At 45.0% G+C, this 12,749-nt stretch overlaps 1 long non-coding RNA gene across 1 annotated transcript in view; it reads left to right on the plus strand.

Moving 5' to 3' along the window:
- The first annotated feature begins 459 nt into the window (after positions 1 to 459).
- LOC106731995 (uncharacterized) overlaps positions 460 to 12,749 on the plus strand; it is a 69,470-nt gene continuing 57,180 nt past the window's right edge. Inside the window, exon 1 of the long non-coding RNA XR_001368231.2 lies at positions 460 to 1,611. This is a non-coding gene — a long non-coding RNA (uncharacterized LOC106731995). The remainder of the gene's footprint in view (positions 1,612 to 12,749) is intronic.

The raw sequence follows: 12,749 nt of genomic DNA on the forward strand, positions 1-12,749 counted from the left end.
AAAGCCCCTGATGCTAAGTAATTAGCCAAACTATTACAATAAGTAACATGCTAAAGTAAAAGTAATTGCTGCAGAGGGTGAACAAGCTCACTTGTAAGCCAAAGCTGATGTCCAGGATGGGTCCAAGGACAATGAATCCCCCCTCTTCAGTCCTGCTGGGGGGGAAATCTTCCCAGAGCCCCGATAAAAGAAAGCCCTGAATGCCAGGCAAATAGTTGCCAGATTTGGCTAGAAGGGGGTGGAGCTTGGCTAAGGGAAAAAAGAGCATTTGCTACTGGTGTAACCGTTAGCTGCTATTAGCAGGGAACCCGGTGCACACTTTGTGAATATTTTAAGCCTAATTTAATTTAGCCCTTGGATTAGGTGCACACTATTTATAAGTACAACATGCAACGATTCCTCCCTACTTGTGGCAGGTGGGAGCCAGCTGCGCTCAGTCAGTGAGAGCTGTGCGTGCTTCTGAGTTTTGCCTTTGCCCGGCTGCAGGGTGAAGCTGGGCGCCCCGCATGCCAGGCAGCGCCAGGTCCTCAGCACGCACAGAACGGACCCGAGCGGTCTGACTTCCCGAGTGCTTTTGAACTGGCAGGGCGAGTGTCTCCCCCGAGCCCCTCGTGACCAAGTGGTTTGTTCTGCCGCGAGGGCTCTCCCTTTCCGAGAGGTGAAGTTGGTCTCTTCCACTGGACACAAAGAAACCGCTTCCAAACGTCCACGCAGGAGGCCGAGCCGCTGCGCTGCGACACGTGACGGGGGCTGTGCGCGCGCGGGGAGCCCTGGCTCCTCGGCGTCAGTGCGGCGCTTGCTTCTGGGTCTGGACGCCATGGCTCTGGTGGAATCCGCTTCAGGCGTGGGAGACGCTGGTCTGGCAAAGCGACCACAGGAGTAGAGCGTTGCGGGAGGCAGGGGCAGCCAGGGCGTGCAGCCAGCCTGTGGCATCCGTGTGGGCTGGAACCTTTCTGTGCAGGCAGCAAGAGGCAGCGCCAGCCCGGCAGAGGGAGGCGCTGTGAAAACATCCAGCAGGCAGGACGAGGGGCGGTTGAAAGCAGAACTGCCAGTTAACTCCAGGATACTAAGTTCTTGCTGGTGCCCTGGGTTATGAAAATTGAGCATGAAGCGTTGGGCGTGCTCAGAGTGGCAACTGAATAGCAGACGCTGTTCTACTCTGATATCTATAGGCCTCCTAATAGCCTCATTATGGTCGTTATTATTTCATTCAAGTAATAGATCTTTTGTGTTGGGTTAGAGAACATGACCTACAAGACTGAGACTGACTCTCCACCCTTCTTAGATGGCTGACTCGCTCTTAACAAAACGCGCATCTTCGGAGACCAAAAAACAAATTGTGCTGCTAGCGCCCAATCCTGCAAAGTGCAGTGTCCCGGCTACTCCATCTGACTTCCATGAGAGTTGTGAGGGCTCAGCAGCTGGCAGGCTCGTTACAGAGAAGACACAGAGTCTGGCTGGTTTGGAACATAGCACAACACCTTGCTGTGCATGGGAATAATACCACTATGGTTAAATGTTGCCATTTCACCTGAATGAGAAGTTGCCCACCTATGCACTACAGTGCCTGTAATGCTTCTGTACCAGGCACACACTTCATTTTTTAAACAGGTCAGAATTTGAGTCTTAATTGCCTCACATTGGTTATGATGATTTGTGGGCTTTGCCAGATAATCAGCCAAAAGCTGAAAGCATTGATGTTAGCAGCACTATATACTGGTATGAATAATGAAATAATAAGATGATGCACTATTTAGATTTTAGTGGCATCTAAGTGCCAGTCAGGATAATAAGAGTTAGTTGCTACCCAAACTCTAAGGAAAAGTCTTGGCCTCTATCCTGCAAACACTCTGTGCGTGATTAATTTTACTCCTGTGAATAGTCCCTTTGAAGCCAAAGCATCTTTATTCTATGCCATCTTCAGACAGTAGCCCAAAATGTGCAGAGCTTTACATATTTTAAGCAGGATTTTCTATTTGCAGTTTTATTTCCTTGCCCGTTTGTGAACGTTTGCTGCATATTCAAATACATGGTGAGATCTTAGAAATTTTGTGGGTAGGTTCTTTACTAGAAGTGATGTAAGCCAAGAAATCTGACTGTGTGGAGGATTCAGAGGTATAGGTGTGTAATCATTTTAGTTTTTCTTTTAAACTATAAAGAACACTTTTACTAGCTATGTTGCATTATCTTTCATGCAACTTCTCATACACATGCTTTCCCAGAGACCCTGTTACTTTCTAAAAGGAGAAAGCAGAACCAGTCTGGAATTTCCACTTAACTCAAGTTGCTGTGCTTTTACAAGAGGGGCCATGAAAGCTGTGTATTGTTTTCTTTTGTGTCACTCCATGTTTGTTTATATCCTCTTTTGATCATTTAGTGTAACATATATTCTAAAACCCTAATCCCCAAAGCACTTGCTTCTGAGTGTAATGCTTGCTACCAACAGTAGTTTGCTGAAAGCAATGAAAATATGTTTTCAGGACTGTGCCACAGAGAAATAGCAAATGTTATCCTGCAGATGTTGCATTGCATCAGAGATAAAGGTGTTAGTCTGTTCACATCTAAGACACAGTTTGCAGGCTGCTGGTAATGGTGGCCCCATAAATGTGCCTGTCATGCTACCTAAGTCTTTAAATATCCAAACTCAAAATAGATGTTTGTGCAACATGTTGGGCCCAGTGCTATTGTTTTGTTGGATAGTATTATTCATTTTGCTTCAGCCAGCTGCTCTCTATATTCAGCTTAGAGGAACTGACTGGAATTTTCAACCAAGCAGACTGAGAGATGATAATTTATGCCTTACTTTGAGAAACCAGTGCATTAAAAGTACAATGAATAAACATCCACTAGAAACTCATTCAACCCAGTGACTCAAACAAATACGCCCATTAAACATTAATTCCAGTATAAGTTGTATCGCATGATGTTACTGGTACCTTAGTCAGGACAGGTGATGGTAATAGGTTAGAGAGGGCATTGTAATATAATAGGTGTATGGCTCCCACTGCCTTCTGCAGAATGGACTGGACCTGTGTGTTTGTGATTACATTGCCCTCTAGTGGCAGATTCCCAAAGAGGTTAAAATCCTAATGCTACTAAATAACTCCTAGCAAGAGGTTCTTGTCTTGGTGTTACGACATGAAATGGTGTCGTGTTAGTTACAGCATGACATAGGACATCGGGAATGCTTTAAACTGGCATGGGGCTGGCAAATTTTTTGCAGCCTTAAGTTACTGCATTTTTATGGAAAGTATTTTTTTCAGAAAAGCAGTTTTTTATTTTCATTCTGTTCTCAAACCATTTGTAGACATTGCATAGTGAGTAACAATACGTACAGTCCAGCTGCAGATTAATGATTAACTCACAGGCTGTTAGTTGCCCCAAACTCTCTTGCAGTGTTTGGCACGAGTTTTGAAGCCACAAAACCAGACATACCCTCTTTACGATGTGATTGCTTTCACGGGACATTATGAACAACATTCAACTTCTTTGAACAGCAAACAGGATATTTGAATGAAGGGGTAGACGTATGTGTAGACCTCAGTGTTTTCTCTGCTGGCATGAAACTGCAAGTCAGCTTGTGTATTATCCTGGGACAGTAGTTTCCCTAATAGTGGATTGTGACATCCTCTCCTGCCAAAGAGAGTGCTGACATTTGTTTGTGGAGCTCACAAGGATAAACTGAGCCCTGGCATAAATTAGCACAATTTTAACTTCAGAGGAGATATGCCCACAAATACCAGGTCTTAATTTGGCCCCATACTATGCCTTTAGCTTTCTGCTGAAGTGGTTTTGCTCAGTTGCTTATAACAGCTCCCTACCAGGAATACTAGTGAGCCATTGGGCTGCTTGTGAGCATGCCCCACAGAACCCAGCAATACTTTCTTTGAAATACCAGAAAAGGATTTTAATGCATTTAAAGAGGACTGGCTGCAGTGGCCTGAGCATTGGATTATGGGATGAAAAAGTTGTAAATACAAAGGCATACCGTACTTAGAGATGATTTCTCCTCTTTTGCCCCCATATCTAGTTGAGAAGGCTGTGCAATATTAAAAAGAGACCATTATAGTTTAACAACTATGAGATGAGGACAGACAGGCAAGTTCTTCACATTATGAGCTCCACTCTTGTCTCAGTTACACTGATGTAAATCAGGAGTAACTCATATGAAGTTGTACATGTAATGAGAAAAGTCAGATTCTATCTGTTTACTAGTGAAGACCAGATTCTGCTTTCTTTTACATCAGTGCAAATCTGGGGAAACTCCATTGTGACCCAGTTCTACATGATACTTTCAGTCCCAGCGTAGTTTGTTTTATATTAAGAGAAAATGACAAAACCTGAAAGAGGAAAGGTAACACTTGCATGAGAGATCACAGTGCGTTTGCTTATCCGTCACACATTGTGCTCTCTCAGCACTCATACACATATTGTTGATTATATGATAGGCGTGCCTGCTGTAACAGAGGAATGGGCTTGATGACCCATGAGATCCCATCTAGTCCTTTGTCCTATTTATGGCTGTGTGTCTGCTCTATAAAAGGCTGTATTTGAACTGAACATAAAATGGCAGCTGCCTCCAAAAGAATCTTAGAGATTTTAAAGGTGCAGTATATGGATGTAAGCAGAATCTGAGGCCAGCAGGAATGGGAGAGAAACCTTGGGTGTGTCTATGTAAATGCAGTTTGCTCCTGCACTTCTTAGATGTGTTAGATATTCAGCTGATAGAGTTCATTGTAATCAGCTTGGCTGGTGTTGTCACAAATTGTGTTAATATTAATTGCAATGTCTGTAATTATTGTGAGAATACAAAAGAAGAAAGTCTGTTTTTAACCTGGCACAAAGGAGGGTAACACTTTTAGTGTAAAGAATGAGATTCATGTAAATACAGTTTGCTTAGATCTGCTAGATATTCAACTGATGCTCTGGTGTTTTGCCCGTAGTAATCAATTTGGCGGCTGTGGGTCACTAATTGTGTTAACACTAAATGCAGCAATTGTGAAATAAGATCACCAATGCTTGTAATTACTGTGGGAAAGTCAGATGGTGTTTAATCTAGTTCAAAAGGAGAGAGATCCTGTCAGTGTAAAGAAACTTGTATGGACAAGAGGCTCCACTGCCATGCTCTGTGAAGTGTGGGAGGGCAGGACTATGAGTCAGCAGGCTGCATGCCCTCCAGGCATGAACTATAAGACTGGTTCAATCTGTTTCTTCCCATGCTTTCAATGATAGAGCTAAAATAGGCTCCATACAGAGTCTCTCTTATTATTTTAAATCTACTTCAGTGTATGCAGAAATTTCTTGTGGCTATCTTTTCTTTGGTCCAAGAACTGAAATCACTGAGAGCTGAAATCGCTGGGATTTGCCCAGAGCCAAATACACAAGCTGCTGGCAGCTGTGAGAGGTGGGCCAGTGGGAGCAGTAGTAAGCAAGTGGCTGTCAGGGTGGTCAGCGGGAGAAGCAAGCAGGTTGCCAGCAGGAGAGAGTGGCAAGGTGGTGGTGCTGCTACGAACAGCCAGCAGGCAGATGGCAAATGACCAGCAGCATAAGTAACATTTTTTACCTTCCTCACTCAGGATGGTAGGTGAACTCTGCAGATGCACCTCTGAACTCTGGGTCTGCCCAGACCAATGGCAGCAACTGTGAGTGGGGTGCAGAGAAAGGTTGGGCAAGTGAAAGGGACTTTTATTCATGGTTTTATTTATGAACCCTCTTTGTGGTGGTTTCCCAAATTAATGCCAAATTACTTCCCTCCCTTATAGAAAAGTTTCTTTCCTATACTCAGACTCTGTTCTTGCGAGTGGGCAAGCATTGCCTCTCAGATGTGCCCATGAGTAGTGTGTGAATTTCCCAGGTTACTGGGTGGAGGCTCAAGCCAGTTCTGTGTTGGATGGGAGGAGAGGAACCCCTGCATATTGAACCTGACCCTGGCTACTGCTGGTACTACCTGGCATAAGGGAAAACAAAATAATCTGTCACATGCCTACATACGCAACTCACCTTCAGTACAATTACTGGATTTAAACAAAATAGAACTTTGCCTTTATCCTTTTAAGCAAAAACAATTATTTAAAATAATCACATTTGCTCCAGATTTGGATGATTATTATCCAAGCACTTGATGGAACTGAAATGTTTTCAGAGTCCTATGAAAACAAAACAAGTGAGAACATCTGTTTAGACTGATGCTTGTGTGGGTGGGGGTTTGCTGGGTGAGTTCATCAGGAAGGAAACCAGTGATTGATCAGCTCACCATCAGGTGTCGTCTCAGTCAATGGAAACACTGGCAATTAGGGGAACTGGTCATGGGAAGGAAATGAGTAGCAAACAAACCGCGAATGAAGCGCTGCAATCAAAAGTTGAAAAACAATGAAGTTAGGTAATGGGAGAATACATGCCACATAGGAACAGGCTGCGGACTCATTCCTGCCCAATCACTTAAAAGCGGGTGTATAAATCAGGAGGGGGAGCACATGAAATGTTATTTATAGCTGTTAGTTGAAATACCTGATATTTATTATGATGTTTATGTACAAAGAAAAACCTCAGTGTAGGAGAGGTGCTGCTGCCTGTCTCCAGTGTATCCTGCCACTTCTATATACACACTCCCCCTGTCCCTGTTTTATTTGGGTTAATGTCCTTTATTTAAAAGGACATGGATTAACGATGGCAGCACTGATAAATATTTATTAACACTCGTTGCTCCATCTTGAGAGCCTGAGCCTCCTGTCGGAGAGGTGTCTCAGAAGGAGGCGGCTGGTGCTCTCCCACCTGATTAGCGCACACTGTCTGCTGCCAGTGCTTCCATTACCAATCCCCTCGAGGGCACATAACAAAATAAAAAAAAAACTTCAGGCGTTACCTTTCCAGGTAAATAAATACAATGAAGTGGATCAGACGGCAGAGAGAACTTGAAGATGGGGCTGGAAAAGGGGAAGCGCTGACAAGGATTGGTATTGGACTGATAAGGAGGAAATGGCATGGGGTCAGATAAACGTTTTGGGAGGATATTAAAAGGGACAGGATGTGGGAATGGCCCCAAATTGAACCATGTTCTTGAACAAGAAAAGGATATCATAATAATATTAAGATGCATTGTTACCTGAACTTGGCAAACCCAGGAAAATGAGAGTAAATGTTTTCACAACACCCAGAGCCTTACTTTCTTGTGTCCATCACATTGCTGCAGCTATGGTCCTCAGAGGAAATTCCATACGCCTGCTTTTCAGAAGTGCTGGACGTTCACAAGTCCTGATAAAGTCACATGTCTTTGCTTCCAGTTGGGCATCCAAAATGAGTGAGCACTTCGGATAATTTGGACTCATGTGTCTATCTTCTAGCACAGGGGTGGGCAATCATTTTTGGCTGGGGGCCACTTCAGAAATTTGAAGTGGCCCTCCTGGAAGGAGCAGGACCAGAATGCTTCTAGGCTTCTCCCTCCTCTCCCCTCCCGACAGACCATGATTTGTCTGGGGGTGAGGGGAGCCCCTTTGCCGTCCCTTCCCACTAGGTACCCATGCTCCTGGCAGGGCAGGAAGAGGCTTCACACGCTCCCTCACCCTCAGGCCAATCAGGGCCTAGGGGCAGGGGAGCTGCCTGAAGCTTCTTTCATGCTGCCCCCATCCTGCACAAGCGTACGGCACTTTGAAATGCCGCACACTTCTTGCATTGTGGGGGGGAGGGCGGGGGAAACTTCACGCGCTCCTCCCGCTCCCAGGCCAATCAGGGCTTGGGGGTGAGGGAACATGTGACGTCTCCTCCTGCCCTGCGAGGAGCACATGGCGCTTCAAAGCACCGTGTGCTCCTGGCAGGGTGGGAGGAAGCTTCGCGCTCCCCCGCCCCCAGACCCTAATTGGCCTGGAGGTGGGGGAGCAGCAGGGCCACCGTGGGGCGGATCTTGCCCACGGAGGCCCTTTTGCCCACCCCGTTCTAGCAGAAACTGAGAACTCTAATTTATAACTTGTTGTTATGAAGCCAACCTTTACTGTTGAAGTAAGGAGTGTCCTTGTGGTATTATGGGTGTAAACCATAGGGCTGTTACAGTGTAAATGATAAATGGTTAACCCAGTGTTTCCCAAATGATGAACCATGAAGTGAAAATAAGGGTTCAGCGAGAAAATTCCATTACAGTAATATTTTGTGATTTAAAAAAATAATTCATATTTAAGCATTTATGAATTTTATTGAAAACAATTTTCATTTGTGTGACACGATAAATGTCCCTGTGTAATGGACAGAGAGTGGAGACGATGATGTCACTATTCAGTGCTGATGTCCATATATTAGATTGTTATTAAGGGTTCTGCAAAATTCTTTTGAGTTTCAAAGGGTTCTGTGGCCAAATAAAATTGGGAAACACTGGGTTATACTTATGGTTAACACTGGGTTAACCTTCATGGTTATATGCACACTCCTTTATCCCTCAGCTCCTCCCTCTGCTGCTGCCTCAGATACAGAGACAGCAACTCAAGGTAGCAGGCAGCTCCCCAGAGCAGGTGCTCACAGGGAGCCAGGTAAAATCTTAAAATCCAGCTCCTTGCAAACACTGGCTCCCACCTGTCCCTCCTCTCCCCCTGTGCTTCTGCCTCTGATATAGCGGCAGCAACAGGGTATGTGTATGCATGTAGCCGCGAAGGTTCAGCACCTCTGAAAATCAGGTCTGTGGTGTGGACCATTAAAAATGTGGCTTATATGTAGAACTAAATCCTTCTACCTGGCCTGAAATTTAATCCTTTCTGGCCAGGTCAAGGTGAGGGTGTTTGAGGAACAGGATTATGAGTGGTAGAATCTCGTAGAGACAAAGCAGCATAAAAACAAACAGTTCTTTGGAAGCCTGTATTTCCTTTCTGTTGGGGATTTTTACTGTTTTATTCCTCCTCTGCCAAATATTTGCAGAAGAAACACGATATTCCAGCTGCTGTAGCCTTTCAGAGTTAGTCCCAGAAAAGGCCCATGTTTCCAGCATAGCTCCAGAAAGCAGGGAGCAAGTTTTGCCAGCGTGCCTTAGGCATATGCCTGGGACTGCCAGAAGCAAGAAATGCCTCTGGTCTCAAGATCTGCCTTTCTTGAAAAATAGCCAGAGTGAGTAACTCCCCAGGCATAGTGGAGACCTGTTCACTGCCTTTGACATTGGATACATCAGGCAATCAGCCTACCCCCTGTGGCTGGCTCAGAAATGGCTCCAAAGAATGTTCCCATTTAGTTTTCCACTGCTAGAAGGAGAAGGGATGTGGTCTGTGGGCCTGAAGGGTTGGTTATAAACTGTGTGTGTGTCTGAGGCAGCTGGAAGAGGTGGGGGCAAATGTGTGCTTGTGCTCTGACAGGAATAACTCCCCTTCACTAACCACCATTGCAACTGGCATTAATGGGTATCTTTGCTGGCAGCCACACCAGGCCACTGTTGGATTCAGTCAGGGTGGGGGCTGGATGCAGACCCCAGCTTGCCTGGCCCCGAGGCTCAGCCCCTCCTCCCCACCCCATCATGGGGCTGGAGCACACAAAATCCACTAGGCTGGTGTGCAATGGGAAAAAGGGGAGTGTCTTTCTTGGTCGGGGGGCCTTGTCAGTGAGGTGTATCTTTTTTCCTCACTTCTCACCTCTGTGCAGCCCCCACTGTTTTTTTTTCTATAGCCCCTGACCCAAAAAATGGTTCGCCACCCCTGGATTAAATGGTCCAGACATATTGTTTTATCTTCCATCTCTCCCCAAATAGAGGATCTCTCCTCTAGATCAGAGTTGAGGGATGCAGGTGGAGAGGTTGGGGAGGAGTTTGAAATGTCACTGCCCTTGCTGGCTTCAGTGGTAAGGTCTGTTTCAGTGTGACACCTTTCACTAGTACTAAATTATTTCCTTTCCATCCCAGAAAATGGTCATCCCATGTGATCAGCTGAATTGTTAGCTCAGTTTAGTCCTGTGTTCTCCAGTTACACATTGGAATTGTACCTGCAGGATTTGGTCCACTGAACACTAGAGCAAACCATACTCCAACTTCTGAATGTCCATCTGCCTGACAAAATAATAATCTGAACATTATTATCTCCATTTGCAAAAAGGGAAACCAAGGATAAGACTCTCCTATTCAAGTGTCTCTGTAATGGGACAAGGGAAGGCAGAGACTGTAACTCCAGTGCACTTCCTTTGCTTCTTCCTGTGCCTCAGTTTTTCTCTTTGCTGAAGTGCAAGCCAAAGTGCTGTCTTTTCAGAGTTAAAATCTCAGGACTACAGCATGTAAATCCTGACAGGTATGTGTAATAGTCCCTAGTCAGCTACAGAGGAAGAGTACAGTACAGTTTATTATTTGCATGTCTACTCTATAAGCAGCCCTGCTACTATTTACTGATGTAGCAAATGCGTCTCTTGAGAGGTGGTAGCTACATCCGTGAAGGAATTCTTCTGTCCGCCTGGCTGCATCTGTGGTGGTGATTAAGTTAACCATGTCACATAGGGCATGAAATTTTTCACAGCCCTCAGCAACGTAGCTAGGTCTAACTCGGTTTTGAACTTAGACCAGGCCTTAGTAGTCGAACATTTAACGCACACCAAAAGCATGGTAAGCAGTATTTGGAATACTTATGCTTAGTTTTTTAAACAAATCCTAGTAGGCAGTAAATCTACTGGTGTTTGTTATACAAGGTTCCCCCTTTGCTGCTGTTATATAAGTTTAAATCCAAAGTTTCAACATGAGATTTACATTTATATATTTGCACATGTATATGAACACATTCCTCTCTGATCTTTCAGGCATTATTTCTCAGTCTTCATACTCTGGCCATAGTATGTAGTGTGACACCAGGACTCTTCAGAGCTTGGGAGTCTCCTCAGCTGCTCGGGGTCCTGCCGCTGGCCCAAGACTTTGAAGCTGCCTCCAATTGTGGCTAGGTTGCCAATTCTCCTGGCTTGGCAATGGTGTCCTGTCCACCTGATCTGGGAGAGTTGGCAACCCTAGATGTGACCCCCAGTGTGGGTCAGTGGGGGGCACAAACAAGTGTGTGTGTTGGGGGGGGGGGGAGAGATTGCCACTCAGCACCTACATTCAAAATAGTTCCAGCACCACTGTTCACAGCTAACCTTGGGCCGGTTGATGGATCATCTTAGTTGCTGGTAAAACATACATCTGCAGCCTGGGTCCAAAGCAGTACAGGGATTGGGACTCAGCCCCTCAGCAGACACATCTGATGAAATGCATCCCAGGATACTCAAGGAGCTGATAGAGGAGGTATCTAAGCCTTTAGCTATGATCTTTGAAAAATCATGGAAGACAGGGGAGATACCAGAAGACTGGAAAAGGGCAAATATTGTGCCCATCTATAAAAAGGGGAATCAGAACAACCCAGGAAACTACAGACCGGTCAGTTTAACGTCTGTCCCAGGGAAGATAATTGAGCAGGTAATTAAGGAAATCATATGCAAACACTTGGAAGGTAATAAAGTGATAGGGAATAGCCAGCATGGGTTTGTGAAGAACAAGTCATGCCAAACTAATCTGATAGCTTTCTTTGATAGGATAACGAGCCTTGTGGATAAGGGAGAAGCGGTGGATGTCATATACCTAGACTTTAGTAAGGCTTTTGATACGGTCTCGCATGATATTCTTATTGATAAACTAGGCAAATATAACTTGGATAGGGCCACGATAAGGTGGGTGCATAATTGGCTGGATAACCGTAGTCAGAGAGTTGATGTTAACGGTGCTAAATCCTGCTGAAAAGGGATAATAAGTGGAGTTCCGCAAGGGTCTGTTTTGGGACCCGTACTGTTCAATATCTTCATCAATGATGTAGATATTGGGATAGAGAGTACGCTTATTAAGTTTGCAGATGATACCAAACTGTGTGGGGTTGCAACTTCTTTGGAGGATAGGGACATAATTCAAAATGACCTTAGCAAGTTAGAGAAATGGTCAGAGGTAAACAGGATGAAGTTTAATAAAGAGAAATGCAAAGTGCTCCACTTAGGAAGGAACAATCAGTTCCATACATACAAGATGGGAAGCGACTATCTAGGAAGGAGCATGGCGGAAAGGGATCTAGGGGTCATAGTGGACCACAAGTTGAATATGAGTCAACAGTGTGATGCTGTTGCAAAAAAAGCAAATATGATTGTAGGTTGTATCAACAGGTGTATTGTAAGCAAAACTCGTGAAGTCATTCTGTCGCTCTACTCTGCACTAGTTAGGCCTCAGCTGGAGTACTGTGTCCAGTTCTGGGCACCACATTTCAAGAAAGATGTGGAGAAATTGGAAAGGGTACAGAGAAGAGCGACAAGAATGATTAAAGGTCTAGAGAACATGACCTATGAAGCCAGGCTTCATGAACTGGGCTTGTTTAGTTTGGAAAAAAGAAGATTAAGGGGGGACATGATAGCGGTTTTCAAATATCTAAAAGGGTGTCACAAGGAGGAAGGAGAAAATTTGTTCCTCTTGGTTTCTGAGGACAGGACAAGGAGTAATGGGCTTAAAGTGCAGCAAGGGAGGTTTAGATTGGACATTAGGAAAAAATTCCTAACTGTCAGGGTGGTCAAATATTGGAATAAATTGCCAAGGGAGGTGGTGGAATCTCCCTCTCTGGAGATATTTAAGAATAGGTTAGATAGACATCTGTCAGGGATGGTGTAGACGGAGCTTGGTCCTGCCTTGAGGGCGGGGGGCTGGACTCGATGACCTCTCGAGGTCCCTTCCAGTCCTATGATTCTATCTCTTGGTCCTGCATTTATCAGATGCTGAGTCCATAGGGCTATCTTTAAATCCTATG

Source organism: Pelodiscus sinensis, chromosome 2, assembly GCF_049634645.1.
Source record: "Pelodiscus sinensis isolate JC-2024 chromosome 2, ASM4963464v1, whole genome shotgun sequence".
Taxonomy (NCBI): domain Eukaryota; kingdom Metazoa; phylum Chordata; order Testudines; family Trionychidae; genus Pelodiscus; species Pelodiscus sinensis.